The sequence below is a fragment of the Danio aesculapii genome, chromosome 4 (genome assembly GCF_903798145.1).
Source record: "Danio aesculapii chromosome 4, fDanAes4.1, whole genome shotgun sequence".
Taxonomy (NCBI): Eukaryota; Metazoa; Chordata; class Actinopteri; order Cypriniformes; family Danionidae; genus Danio; species Danio aesculapii.
The window spans coordinates 7,860,779-7,874,395 of record NC_079438.1 but is presented as its reverse complement, the minus strand read 5'-3'; positions in this window follow the sequence as shown (position 1 = coordinate 7,874,395).

Sequence of the window (13,617 nt, the reverse complement as noted above, 5' to 3'; positions counted from 1 at the left end):
CCATGACCAGTCATACTTTCAATGGTAGCATAAACACGATTCATTATACATTGTACAAGACATGGGCCGCAACAACAAATCAGTGATACACCAACAATAATAGGAATCATCATCGATATAAAAGGCGTCACCCAGCCAAAAAGATTGTGGAAAATATTCCATCCACCGTTATGATTGGGGCGATAGTCAGCTGTCATAGCATTTTTCAATTTAGTCAGGGTACCTAAGGCATCTCTCATAGCATCACTATTGATGTCATCTGATATATAAGTGCAACATGTCGTGTTTAGCAATACGCACACACCTCCACCAGAGGCAGTCAAAAGGTCGAGTGCCATCCTATTTTGCATTACCATTGTCCTAATGTTAGAGATCTCTTTATTTTGGGCCTTATCTATAATTTGAGATCCATTAATGAATAATCCCAACCTGTAATCCAATGTTTCAAGCCTTAGCATAACCTTTCCCACACCTATCTGAGGAAACAAGGACAATGTGACCTTGTTACTCGTGGACCATAGTTTGAACTCATCAGGAACGTCCTCACCCCATATGGGGTCATGGGGCACAAAAGTGGGCACACTTCGTCGTCTTCTCCTTAAATCAGCGCCTGGTACAGTGGCCATGATGAACGTGTGATCAGTAACATGTATTGGGGCACATTGACCAATCCAGTTTGCGGGTAGTGACATGTAGGCTGTTCGCCCACATAACCACCATCCACCTTGGACAACATAGGTGCCATTAGAGGGGCCCGACATACTTACGGGCGCTCCCTGCCACTGCGCTATATCTGCTCACAGTTGAGAGTGCTGCCCATATAGATAGTGCCATTGGTCTGATTATAACACATAGGATGCTTTAAGGTGTGGTTAAAGAAAACCTTGTGTCCAATTGGTCTTCCTTGTGAGGTATGATTAAATTTTACCCAAAACATTGAATCACAGGTTCCTTTTTTGAGGCCTATCCTATCAATGTCGGAATCATTTATTTGAGTTTGGGGGTCCTGATAACCACATCCAGCAAAGCTTGCATAACACTTAGCCTGAGTTTTATTCATTGGTTTACCATATAGGGTGTTCTGTTTGGCTGAGTGAGGCATCACTGAACAAACATAACAATTCGACACATTGTATGACTTTACCAAAACCTTTACATATTTATACCACAGGTTCACTCCAATAGGATCCTCTCCTGGCTCTTCCTCCCAATCGAAATATCTATGCTCACTCCATCGCCTGCGCTGATGACGTAAGGCAGGCAGTGAAATAAATACCACCAAGCATAGGATGATAAGTCCAGTCACAACAACAGACACACTTCTCCAGCTCATGGTGTGAACTGACAGTTTCTATTTGATAAACAGCGCTGCGTGTTCAGCTCCTCTGCTATCAGATAGCAACCATACAGTTTATCCTCCAGACGTTGTCAGAATTAGATGGCTGGCCAGCACTTCAATCATGTAGATGTGGGGCGCCCCTCTGGAAAGAAAAGAAATCTCAAGACAGATTATGACTGTATATACACATATATGCAAACAAACTTTAAACAGTAGATGGAGCCTCCTTCAGTCTGGTTGCATGGATCCACTGTGGGAAAGAGGAAGTTAAGACAGCAGTTCGAGTGACTGCAACAACATCAGCGGGTGCACTATATTTGGTATCAAAAAGATCCTCACCCATCTTAGCAAATTGTTTAATTAATACTTTGTCCCCAACCTTGAAGGGGTGTGTTTTATCCTCTGGCATTAGTGCTGCACAGGAATGTAATTTAGCCCAGTATTGGTTCAAAACCCCAATCAGTTGTTGCATATACTCGTTAATATGAACATCACATGAGCCATCACCCAGTGCATGCCCTCCCTTTCTCCAGGGGGCTGGAAAGGGTCTACCCATTACTGTTTCATAGGGTGACAGCCCCTGGAGTCCCTTGTGAGGGGACATTTTCATGTCCGCCAGTACCACTGGGATTAATGCAGGCCAGTCAGAGCGCCCCATGCTCTGCATAGCTTTTCTCAATTTGTCTTTGATTGTTCTGTTAGTTCTCTCTACTACACCTGATGACTGTGGGTGGTATGGTATGTGCAAGTGCCAAGTAATGCCTAATTCTTTAGCAAGGCCTTGAATCACCTTTGCTGTGAAAGCAGTGCCTTTGTCAGAGTCAATGCCACATGGTATACCATATCTGGGAATAATGTCTTTTGTTAGATATAAAATCACAGTTTTTGCATCTTCCTTCGCACAGGGGAACGCTTCAACCCATTTTGAAAACCTATCTACAAACACCAAAAGATATTTATGTGGTCCCCTCTTAGGAAGGTGAGTAAAATCTACCTGCCATTGCTGGAATGGTCCTTCTGGCAGTTGCAGCTGTTGGTGTTTAGCCCATGGTTTAGTCACATGATTTTGAGCACAAACTAAACATCTGTCTAATGTGCTGTTAACATGATGTGATAAGTTAAGTATACACAGAAAAGACATCATTGTGTCCATTACCCCTCTTCGGCCGCGATGTGTAACACCGTGAAACTCGCGGACAAGAAAAGGTGCACAAGCAGAAGGAATGCACACACGACCATTGGCATCTAGCAAAATTCCTGAGGAATCAGGACGAGCATCGAGCTCTTCCCAATAAGTTTTGTCTGCCACTGAGGCTGTAGCTTGAATGGCCACAATGTCGATAGGTGGGAGCATAGCACTAGTCAGCACAGATGAGGAAGTGGAAACCTGAGAGATATTCAGCCAACTTGGCATCCTCCCAGATTGAGCAGCTGCTTTGGCTGCTGTGTCAGCCATGTTATTCCCCTTGGCCTCAGAGGTGTCAAATGTAGAATGGGCTTTCGTTTTAATAATGGCTAGTGATCTAGGCAAACGGCAGGCCTGTATGAGATCTATGACCAATGAGCTGTGAGATATGGGTTTGCCATCTGCGGCCACAAACTCACGGGTAGCCCAAATTTGTCCAAGATCATGGGCGACGCCAAAAGCGTATCTACTGTCAGTGTAAATGTTAACATCCTGATCAGCAGCAATGTGACAAGCTCTGGTCAAGGCAATGAGCTCAGCTGCTTGGGCTGAGGAAAAAGGCACAGCTGCAGCTTCAATCACTTTGTCTGGCAATTCACAGACAGCATAACCTGTGAGGTATACACCATCTTGTGGTTTTGAGCACGAGCCATCAACATAGAGGTTTCTAAAGCCAGGAATAGGTGTGCGGGGGTACACCATGCTGCTGATAATGATTGGGCTGCTGATAATGATTGGGCTGCTGGCAACCACCCTGGGCACCGTTGGCCCATTGCTGACTTCCTTGCTGCTCTCTCTGTTTCTTTCTACAATCTCTCACCCACAATAAGTTTTCCACAATAATTACAATTCTTTACAGTTTTGGCTTAGGCCAGTCCCCTTTATTGGGCTGCCCTCCTCTAGCGTTATCACTTTTCTTTTGTCCTTGTACAAACACACATGCAGTATTCTTTCTGCCATCTGGAAACATGCCATCACCCTCTAATGTTCTAATCTTTTCGCCAGCAGCCCTGATAGTCAGGCTGTTTCTGTCACAGAGATGGGTTTTAAGAACATCTCTGCAGCCAGGCAAACAATTATTCAGAAATGTGGACAGGAAAATTGGATTAGCCACGCCCTCATTCAAATCCAATCCTTCCATGCTGACCCACACCTCAGCAAAACGTCTAAAGAAAGTGGGGACCGTCTCACCCTTTTCCTGCTTACAGGAAGTGACCTGAGACAGATCATGGTTGGCTGTTCTTTTCTCCACCAAATATTTAGTTAATTGTGTGCGAAAGTCAGCGAGTAGTCTGTCCTGCTCATCCCTCCAGGGCAGTGAAGCGAGCACTCTCGCCCTCTACTTTTGTTTCTTTTTCATGATTGACTTTATCATTCTCATGGTTTAATGCGGGAATTTTGGCAGATATCTCAGCGTCATCATAATCTTTGCCCATCTTAGCTTGCAATACAAATCTGTAATCTGCCCCTATCAACTGGCAATGGCGCAAACTCCTGATTAACATATCGACAAAAGCTATGGGGTTGTCAACACCAGGAAGCAGAGAAATCAAATCTTTCAGCGCGCTGGGTGAGGGTGGTACAATGTCAATGCCTTTGGCTTTGGCCACCCACACAGCAGCTACATTCTTTGGTGGGTCAATTACAGATCTTTCGTCTGGACCTGCGTCCTTGGGTCTACTACAATTATCGTCTTCACACACATTGTCCCTCTGCCATTGTTTTAATGAGGGATAACTCCCCGCGACTGGAGCGACTGGGCTCACTGGCGCTGAGGGTGTACATATCTGCTTTTCAGCTGATGCCTTGCTGGGGCCCAGTTCAGCAGGGGCAGGAGGGGTCGCATAGGGGGGTGGAAGGCTGTTAAAGCTGCGTTTCACACCCTCTCTCTCCCTATCTTTACCTGTCGGGGGCTTTGGAACTGTTTTTAACACGGCTTTAGGAACATAGATATTCTTTTTTATCATTCCAAATTGAACTCATCTTATACCATGTGCCATAGGCCTCCGTCATATATTTCATATCCCATTCAGGGTCTCCCATACCACCATAAGTCAGGTTGTAGGCAAATTTTAAATAACTGGGGTCGAATGTCCCTTCTCGGGGGAAATTCCGCCACTGGGATTGACCCTCAGTCCATCCTGCTAAATTTGAGATGTATGGTTCAGTGTAAAATCCCCACCCACATCTATTCATCCAATTCACAGGGGTCTCACTGGGCTCTGGCTTTGGATAAGTTTGGCCCATGATGAGAAGACTCACTGGTGATAATTTGTTTTGTCTAGTTTTTTATTAGTCTATATTTGTAAGCGCTTTATCACACGGTTTTCAGCTACCGTGTGATCTTCCACATACTGTGCAACCCAAATTTAATCGGGTACAAGAACACAACTATGCAGGATAACCCATCATCTACACACTGTGCAACCCAAATTTAATCGGGTACAAGAACACAATTATGTAGGATAAACCATCATCTACACCATCGTGGTGTAGGATAACACATCCACACAATCACTGTGTGGGATAACCTCTAAATCTACAAAATTCTACAGATAAAACAGGATATATCTAATCAGGCAGAGTGAATAAAATTCTCTTACCTGACCAGATATATCCCGGACGAGCCCCCAGAACTGTTGGAAAATCCATTTTTTCCTTAGGTCCCTTCACTCTAGTATTTTGTATCACCAGTGAGTGTCTGCATCAAGACCGTCCAAGCTTGGAAAAGATGAGAAGAAAATCAGCTGAATGGTTCAGTATGATTTTATTCTGACACAAGGGAGGGAAGAGCAATCTTATATACACATTGAGGATCCTCCTGCAACTGAGCCCTAACACAAAAGAATATTATCATAGAAGGAGGGAAACAACGATACAAAAACAGCTTACAGCAACCAGAATACGTGAGAATGTGTGCGTGTAGGTATGCGCGCATCTGTGAGCGACTCAGAAAGTTACTTTTGCTCAAGGACGAAAGGTTCCGGCCACACCGAGATAAGATGAACAGAATATGCATACCCACACATTTCTGCAGTGAAAAGACACAGTAGAGAGAACAGAAAAACAGTCTGTAAAAACAGTAGAATACACACACATAATAATCAAATCCTTCATTACTATTATATATAGTCTTCCACTGTACTGTTATTTCACATTCATATTATGCTTTTTAAACTAAATAAAGGTGTAAACACAGACACAGTGTTTAGGATATATTTAACAATAATTCTAACTATTTATTTCATTTAAAAACAAGTAATCCTTTAAAAAGAAAAACACTTTATTATTTAATACATAAAAAGCTTTTTCAGATATGTGCAACACTTTTCCCCTTTATCTGAAAAGTGTTTGATAGTTTAAATAAATAAGAAAAAAAGGAAAATGACCGGGAAAAACAACTCAATGATCAAATTCCAATTTTTCCATGTGATCAGCCGAGGACAAGAAAGAAGGATTCCACAAATATCCTGGAAAAAACACTGAAATAACCGGCTCTGTATGAGAGCTGCTCTTTGAAGAGAATAAGGCAGCTAGCCTAATTAAAAAAAGATAGTTACAGTCAAATACAATAAGAATTTATTTTAGCAAAAGAGAAAAAAAAAGTCAATATATTTTGGACAGATTTCAGTGTAAAATGTAAGACATTATTTATAAAGACAGACAGGCCTATAGAATTATTTTTACAGTGTATGAACATGAATGGCAGCTGTTGTTTTTGATCTAACAGCAGCAATATTACATGCTGAGTTTGCGTCAGGATGATGATGATGATACATTTTTTTTTTTCCTTTTTCAAAACCGTTCAGAACAAAACAGCAATAAAAACAAACAAACAAACAAACAGACATTTTTAAAGGAACATGGAAACAAAAAAGACATACAAGTGTCAAAGGTCACCGAATACAATCTTATTTACATTCATATTTATCTTTGATAAAATGTTGCTATATAAAATTTTGTTAAGGGTTACGTGTTAAAGATCAACAGGCTCCAAACATATATAAAATAAAAGCCCCACAATGAAATTAAAACAATCCTTTTCTTCTCAACCATTTACCCCAGTATGCAGACATTTTATAGTCTTGTTGTCTCAAGGTAAATGTCAGTACTTCCACATCATACACCTCTTTAACAATATCATACCATTCGCCTACAGATGGAGGATCTTCCTTGAGCCATTTCTTTGTAATGGCCTTTTTGCTAGTTGTTAGTTGTGTGTTAAGAAGATACACATCATTTTTTGGTATTTCTGCAGAGTAAATTCACAGGTACAGTTTTAAAATTACATCCCAGATTCAATCCCATTATTGCATTTATCTCTTTATTTAAATCTTGCCAATAGGTGAGTATAATATTACAGTGCCAAAATATGTGGAAATGATCTGCCAATACATTTCCACATTTTCTGCAGCATTCACCATTTCTTGATCTCTAGTTTGAAAGTATTTTATTTCAGGTGTTATAAAGAACCTGATTACATTTTTCCAAATACATTCCCTTCATGAATCTGAATTAATTGTGACCATCTGTGTTTCCCTAATAGTTAATCATTCCTCATTTGTTATTTTTATATTGGCTTCCCTTTCCCATTTCTGCTTTATATACATTGGTGAGTGTTGGGGAACAATAGTCTGTTACGGAGGGGAAAGTGAGGGGGAAGAAAGGGAGGAGAGGAAAAAAGAGAAGAAAAAGAGAAAGAAAAGAAGAAAAAGGGGCGAAAGAGGAAAATATTTTTTATTTACAGGTAAAAAAGTTACTCTGTACTATTAATATTTGATTAATTCTACATATTTTATTAGCTTTTTTTTTTTAAATATATTTGCTTTTAAGTACATTTCTGCTAAGTATTTTGCTAAGTATAGAGAAACTACAAACTAGTTTCTTTATTGAAACATTATTTTCTGGACTATTTCATTTTGTGCCTATTTAATTTTTTGAAATATACTATAGCAAAACACAACCAACTAAAGAAACAAGCAGAGAAACAGTTAAAATGACCAAACATTTATTTAAAATTAGTCAAAGCCAATTATTTACATTTACAATATAATAGCTCAACAGCAGTGCAAACAAGTGCAAAAGAAGAGAAAAAACACACACATAAAGCAATTTACATAAATAAATGTTTCTTGGAATAAATAAAAATAATACAAAATGTGCAAATAAATTAAACAAAAATAAATAACAACACAAAATGAAAGAAGCAAAGATAACTTCAACTGTAAAATAAATGATAAAAACAAATAAATTAGAAATGTACATTTTTTAAAATTATAATTTAAAGTAAAAAAAACTACAAGTAAAACAAAAGACCCCTGAAAATATTTAAATGTCAATATTAAAAATAAACACTTCAGGAAGTTTCCAGGTCTTCTGAAACATTTTTATTATTTTTCTCCTTTTTTAATTCTTTCCAACCACTGCTCCTTCGGCAATGCCTCTACAGAGGGGCAGTATTTAATGCCCTTGTACTGGCTGTATCCAGTCTCCGCTGTTCTAAACTGCCCACATTTCTTACATGTATTATGCTGTACTTTGCGGGTCAGTTTACGAACGGGAGCGACAGCAGTACCAGGGGCAGATGGAATGGCAGGAGGGGCAGAAGGGAGGCCAAACCCAAAAGCCGGTGGAGCAGAAGCCAGCATAGACCCCTGTGAGGCCACTGGCATCAGCATGACCAGTTGAGTCCCTGGTGGTGGAGCAGGAATAAGTTGCCGTTGGGCTTGCTGCATCTGAGCAGGTGGCAAAGCTGGTGGGTCTGACAAAATGGTCCTTTTTCTTTTTAGTTTAGCCTGGCCCACAGTGCTACTGGGCAAGTGGTACTGGTGAGCCGGTGGTGGAGATGGGGGGCGCTAATTGGCAGGCAATAGGGGGTCAGCCGCCACAGACAAGCGGCTTGGCAGTTTCAGCCCCTGCATCACAACTGCTGTGTCCTGCTTTTTAACTTTTTTATTATGCCACTGTACCAGGGTGGTGTGACTCACATTCACCAGTTGAAGGTTAGTCTGCTTCATCACTATAGCATTGGCCAGAATGCTGCGCCTGATTTTTCTGTAGTCTGCCAGGATGAGATTCCATCTCGACACTGTGCCGGTCCCCTTCTTTTTGGGTGATCTATGTATGGCACAGAGCCTGACAAAAATAGTCTCAACTAAGCGACAGCAATCTGGCCACACTGCAAGTGGAGCAGAGGTGGTCAGTGCATGCCTCTTCAAACTCTCCACTCCTGGGGTAAACTCCTGCCTCTTCTTCGGGGACCTAAACCTCCCTGTGTCCAGCTTTGCTTGATGCCTGGCTGCAAACACCACCCTCTGCTTGTCATAGTCCAGCAGGTTCTGCCAAAGAGCAACAATATTGCTCACCTAAGCAGAAAAAGCAGATAATACATGCTAATGAGAAAGCAAAATGTGCAAAAGGTAAGCAAGTATGACAGGTTAAAGAGTGAACAAAGAGTGGGTTTATATTCCTTACCTGCTAGTTGGTGAGGACAAGGGAGGGCTGATTCCTCAGGTCCACAAGATACTCTGCCAGGCTGTCCACTCTGTCCATACCTGGTACACCTGAGCCATCCACCTGTTCAGGCCTTCCAGGAGGTATAGTTGAAAATTCAGTGCATTGGCACTGGTTCCTAGCAGAAAAAAGCAAATTAATAAAAAGGCACAATTTTCTACATTTTAAAAATTATTTAAAAGTTCACACATGTGAGATGCCAACCTGGAATGAACCTGTTCAGGTGGCAATGAAAAGACTCCAGGGATGTGGACCCTCTAGCACACCGATACTTTGTCAGAATGACCCCAGACTTTGTGGTGGTGCCTACCTCTATATAGAGTGGCACTCCAGGCACATCCTGGATGCATCTGATATGACGTTTTTGAACACGCCAGATGTGCTCCATGTGCACCTCATCCATTAAGGGCACACCCATAAGCTCCCTCCCATTTGCTCCCCTAAGTTCCTGCAGCAGCCTCTCAATCAGGCATATGGTGTCTTCCTCGCCACGTGTCCTCCTGCGGCAGTAACGGCTAAGATCCTTTTTGGTGATGCTTTTGTCCACCATGTCATCACTTATAGATGGCACACCCTCCTGCATCAGCTGTTTTTTTTGCCTGCCGCAACAGGCTGAGATCTCCTGCATCCCACTCAAAGATACAGGCGGACAGGCATCCGATAAAGGTGAGGTATAGGGATGGGCATCAGTGGTGCAGCCCACAGCCAGCCGCCTCATAAAATGCCAGATGTCCAGCCTTATGTGAAGATCTGGCCATTCTCCAAACCTATTTTGCAACTTACTGGTCACTCCCTCATTTATGCAGCAGCCACATTCCACATAGAGCAGCATTGGGCGTGGAACAGCTCCCTGGCGGTACCGCTCCATGACACCAGCCACCATTCTGTCCAGCCCTGGCCCCTCTTGCACTGTCAGGACACTGCTCAGAATCTGGCTAATCTCATTGCTAATGGAGGTCAACCAGAGCGCTGTCCCCCGTCCATGACCAGCCAGCTTCTTTGTGATCTGGAATTTATAAATGTAGCAAAGCATTTATGTTCGAATTTTATCACAGCCAACAATAATAATATGGCAATATTATAGAATTTAAAAACATTCAAGCCTAACACAGAGTCAGTGATGCATTACCTGTTTGGTAGAATCCACCTTTAATATAGTCCCAAAGATGGATGTGATGCTGGCCTTAATGTGGTCTAGCCTGGAGAGGATGTCCCTGCCATACACTGAGAGTAGCCAACGACTGGTGGGGTTGTCGATGGGCTCTGGAGGCTCCTGGCAGGCCACGGGAAAAAGGCTGGGTCGATCAACAAAGTCACCACACTCTCCAAGATAGTGTGCCAACCTCTTCAGCCATTCCTCCCCATGGTTTTCTCTCAGCTGCTTCACCAGTCGAGCCGGACTGTTGCCCAATGTCCTGTCCCAAAGCAACCTAATGACACGGATGTCACAGACATACCTGAAATGCGCATTGTTGCTGTAATTAATTGCAGGTAATTATTGGAGGGTCAGTGGTTTGGGTCTACATAACTACCACATTTTCTACTCTGCTATACTTACTTGCGGGTCAGAATCAGCCTGAACATTTTCTGGTGTGGCAGGTCAAGTTGGTCGCAGACAATCTGACTTGTTGACAGATAGTTCAGAGAACACACAGTGCACCTGAGTGTCTCAGTCAACATCAGGTAGTATCTGTCAATGTCCAGGACCTTTCGAGCCCTCTTGTGGACACCATAACCTGTCAGATTCTTGCCACAAGTTGGGCAGGAGAACCTCACCTTCCACAGGTGGTAGGGCATCCACACCATTAACCGGTGGGTGAAGAACCTGTCAGGTGTTGGTGTCTGGTGGTAAATAAGAGCTGGACCAGGGGGCTCATACCACAGCTGTAAATCTGGCCGCAGCTTGCCAGAGTGAAATATGGTGTTGGCAATCCATCTCTGGTCCTGCACAGGGATGGTTTTGCTCTGTTCACCTGGCAACCAGAACGAAGCTGAGGCCCCAGCAGTTGTTTGATCCTGTTTGGAAGGCAATTTGTGTATAAATAAAGCCGTTAATGTTCAATAAGTTGGTGCTCATATACTCACAGACACTGTCGCAGGACTGAGAGTCCTCACAGTGGATGGAGATGGGCTGGAGGACTTCGTCAAGGAAGGAGAATGGGTGGAGGACTTCCTAGGGGACGGAGAAGGAGTAATGGTGCTCACGGTTGATGAAGAAGGGGTGGAGGACTTCACAGGGGACAGAGAATGGGTGGAGGACTTCACAAGGAATGGAGAAGGGGTGGAGGACTTCACATGGGATGGAGAAAGAGTGGAGGACATCACGGGGAATGGAGAAAGGGTGGAGGATTTCACAGGGGATGGAGAAGGGGTGGAGGACTTCACAGGGGATGGAGAAGGGGTGGAGGATTTCAGAGGAGATGAAGAAGGGGTTCTCACAGTGAATGGAGGAGAGGGGCTTGGGGTCCTTCGTTCTACCAGGTTGGGCCTCAGTGTAGACAACTGGGACCCACCAAAGCGCGACTTGGTGAACTACAAACAGAAACAAATGACACAATACAATTATTTTCTAATTCAATGAAATTACAACCTGCAGGACTATGCTAGAAACATTCTGAAGCTAGTGGTGTACATCCGGTCAAAAACATTCTAAATGGTTTTAAGCAAGCATTAATTACACAGAAAAATATTCACCATTGACAAACTTAGAGAAGGCCTTAGGAAAGACCGTGGCACTGAAGCCTCAGACTGTGCACCAGTGGTGCCAGGAGCAGTGTTTGAAGCCTCAGACTGTGGGCCAATGACGACATGAGCTGTGTCTAAACCTCAGACTGTGGGCCAGTGGCGCCAGAAGCTGTGTCTGAAGCCTCAGACTGTGGTGGTGCAGCGGGAGCAAAAAAAAAAAAAAAAGATTTAGTGAAAAAGCATAACAGCACTAATAAAAATATATATTTGTTGCATTATCATTAATGCCTTTTTAAATATATCACCTTAGTGGTGTGAAATCCACAATTGCAGGTCCTGGATCCCCCAAAGAGGGTGGTCTGTCCGCGGGCATGCATGGGACATTTCTCAATCTGAAAAGATAGATGTGAAAGATCTGAGGATTCTTTCTAACCTGTTGTTTTTATGTGCTTTTATTCTTTATTTGTCTGAATACTTTAATTAATCATATCATTATTTAGAAACATTCTTCATGTAATTTAATCACATATTTATTGTTTTTGACATTGTGTGCTTATTTTTCTATTCCATGGTTATTTATTTTCATGATCAGGAGATAAGAGTTTTTAACGTCAAAGCACTGATATTGTTTGCACCATTGCCAACCAATCTGCATACTACATATAATGTCATGAAGTATAAGTAATTTTTATAAATGTCATACCACTTCCTCTGTCTTGGAGCTGGTCGATTGCCTGCTCCAGAAGCCCAAACGCCAGAGCTGGCAAAGCCTCTCAACCTGGCCATCCACTTCCCATCACCCATGGCCTTGTGGCTTTTTGGCTTAGTGCTCATCTGAATTTATCATACAAATGTAAATAAAACTTAACAAGTGCATTAATTACAATACTGTAGCCTGTTGCCTGAAACAAGCGCAAGAAAGATCACATTTCCCCGGTAATTTCTCTGCTATGGTAAAGGGACTAAAAGTCCCTAGTACTAAAAACATATTTATTAATTAATAGAAACATGAAAATATAATTAATTGATAACAACACAACTGTTATAAATAATTGTTATTAAGTATAATAAATATATATTAGCAAAAGACGTGCATTTCTGTTATCAGATGGGTAATTATAACACGATAACACAATAGTAAACATTATAATAAACATTTAGGTTCAAAAGACAGACATTTTTATTATTCACTGTAGAATGACTGTAACACATTAGTTATAAATAACTATAATTCATATAGCTAATTATCATTTAGCAGCAATATCATTTATGGGTACACCATTGTAGTAACAGTTATAAATCATACAAACATAATAAACATTTAGCAACAAAAGGCAGGCAATTACAGCTTTTAATTTATTCTTACAATTCATATAGCTAATGAACATTTAGCAGAAAAAGCCTATATTTTTGTGTAAACTTTATTTTGTTTTTGGCTAAGAAATACGGAGGGAGGGAGCTGTTGACGCTTCGACAAACATTTTGATAAACACATCCAAACAACTGTATATACAGTATATATGCATGTATATATAGATACAGTTATTAATTTAAAGACACGTTCGAACAAAATCAATGATTTCTGCAAGTGTATCAAAAGTCTGCAATGTTAAACAGGGTGTGGGGTCGTGAACTTTGACACTATGCACAAAAACGTGAACTTAGGGTGACTTTTGTTAAAGTTCTTGTCATAAAATTATAAATCAACGATTGGACGAGGAGAGAGACTGAGACAGACGATCCTGATCCAGGTAGCGCCACAGAGACTCAGACACCAATCCAACTGTAGTAGAAACGCTGAACTTTGTCACAATAGGTATGCTCGAAGAATCCAAATGAAAGCTGCCGAAAAGAGAGAGAGAAAGGTAACAGAAACACCCAACGTGGGGCTCTA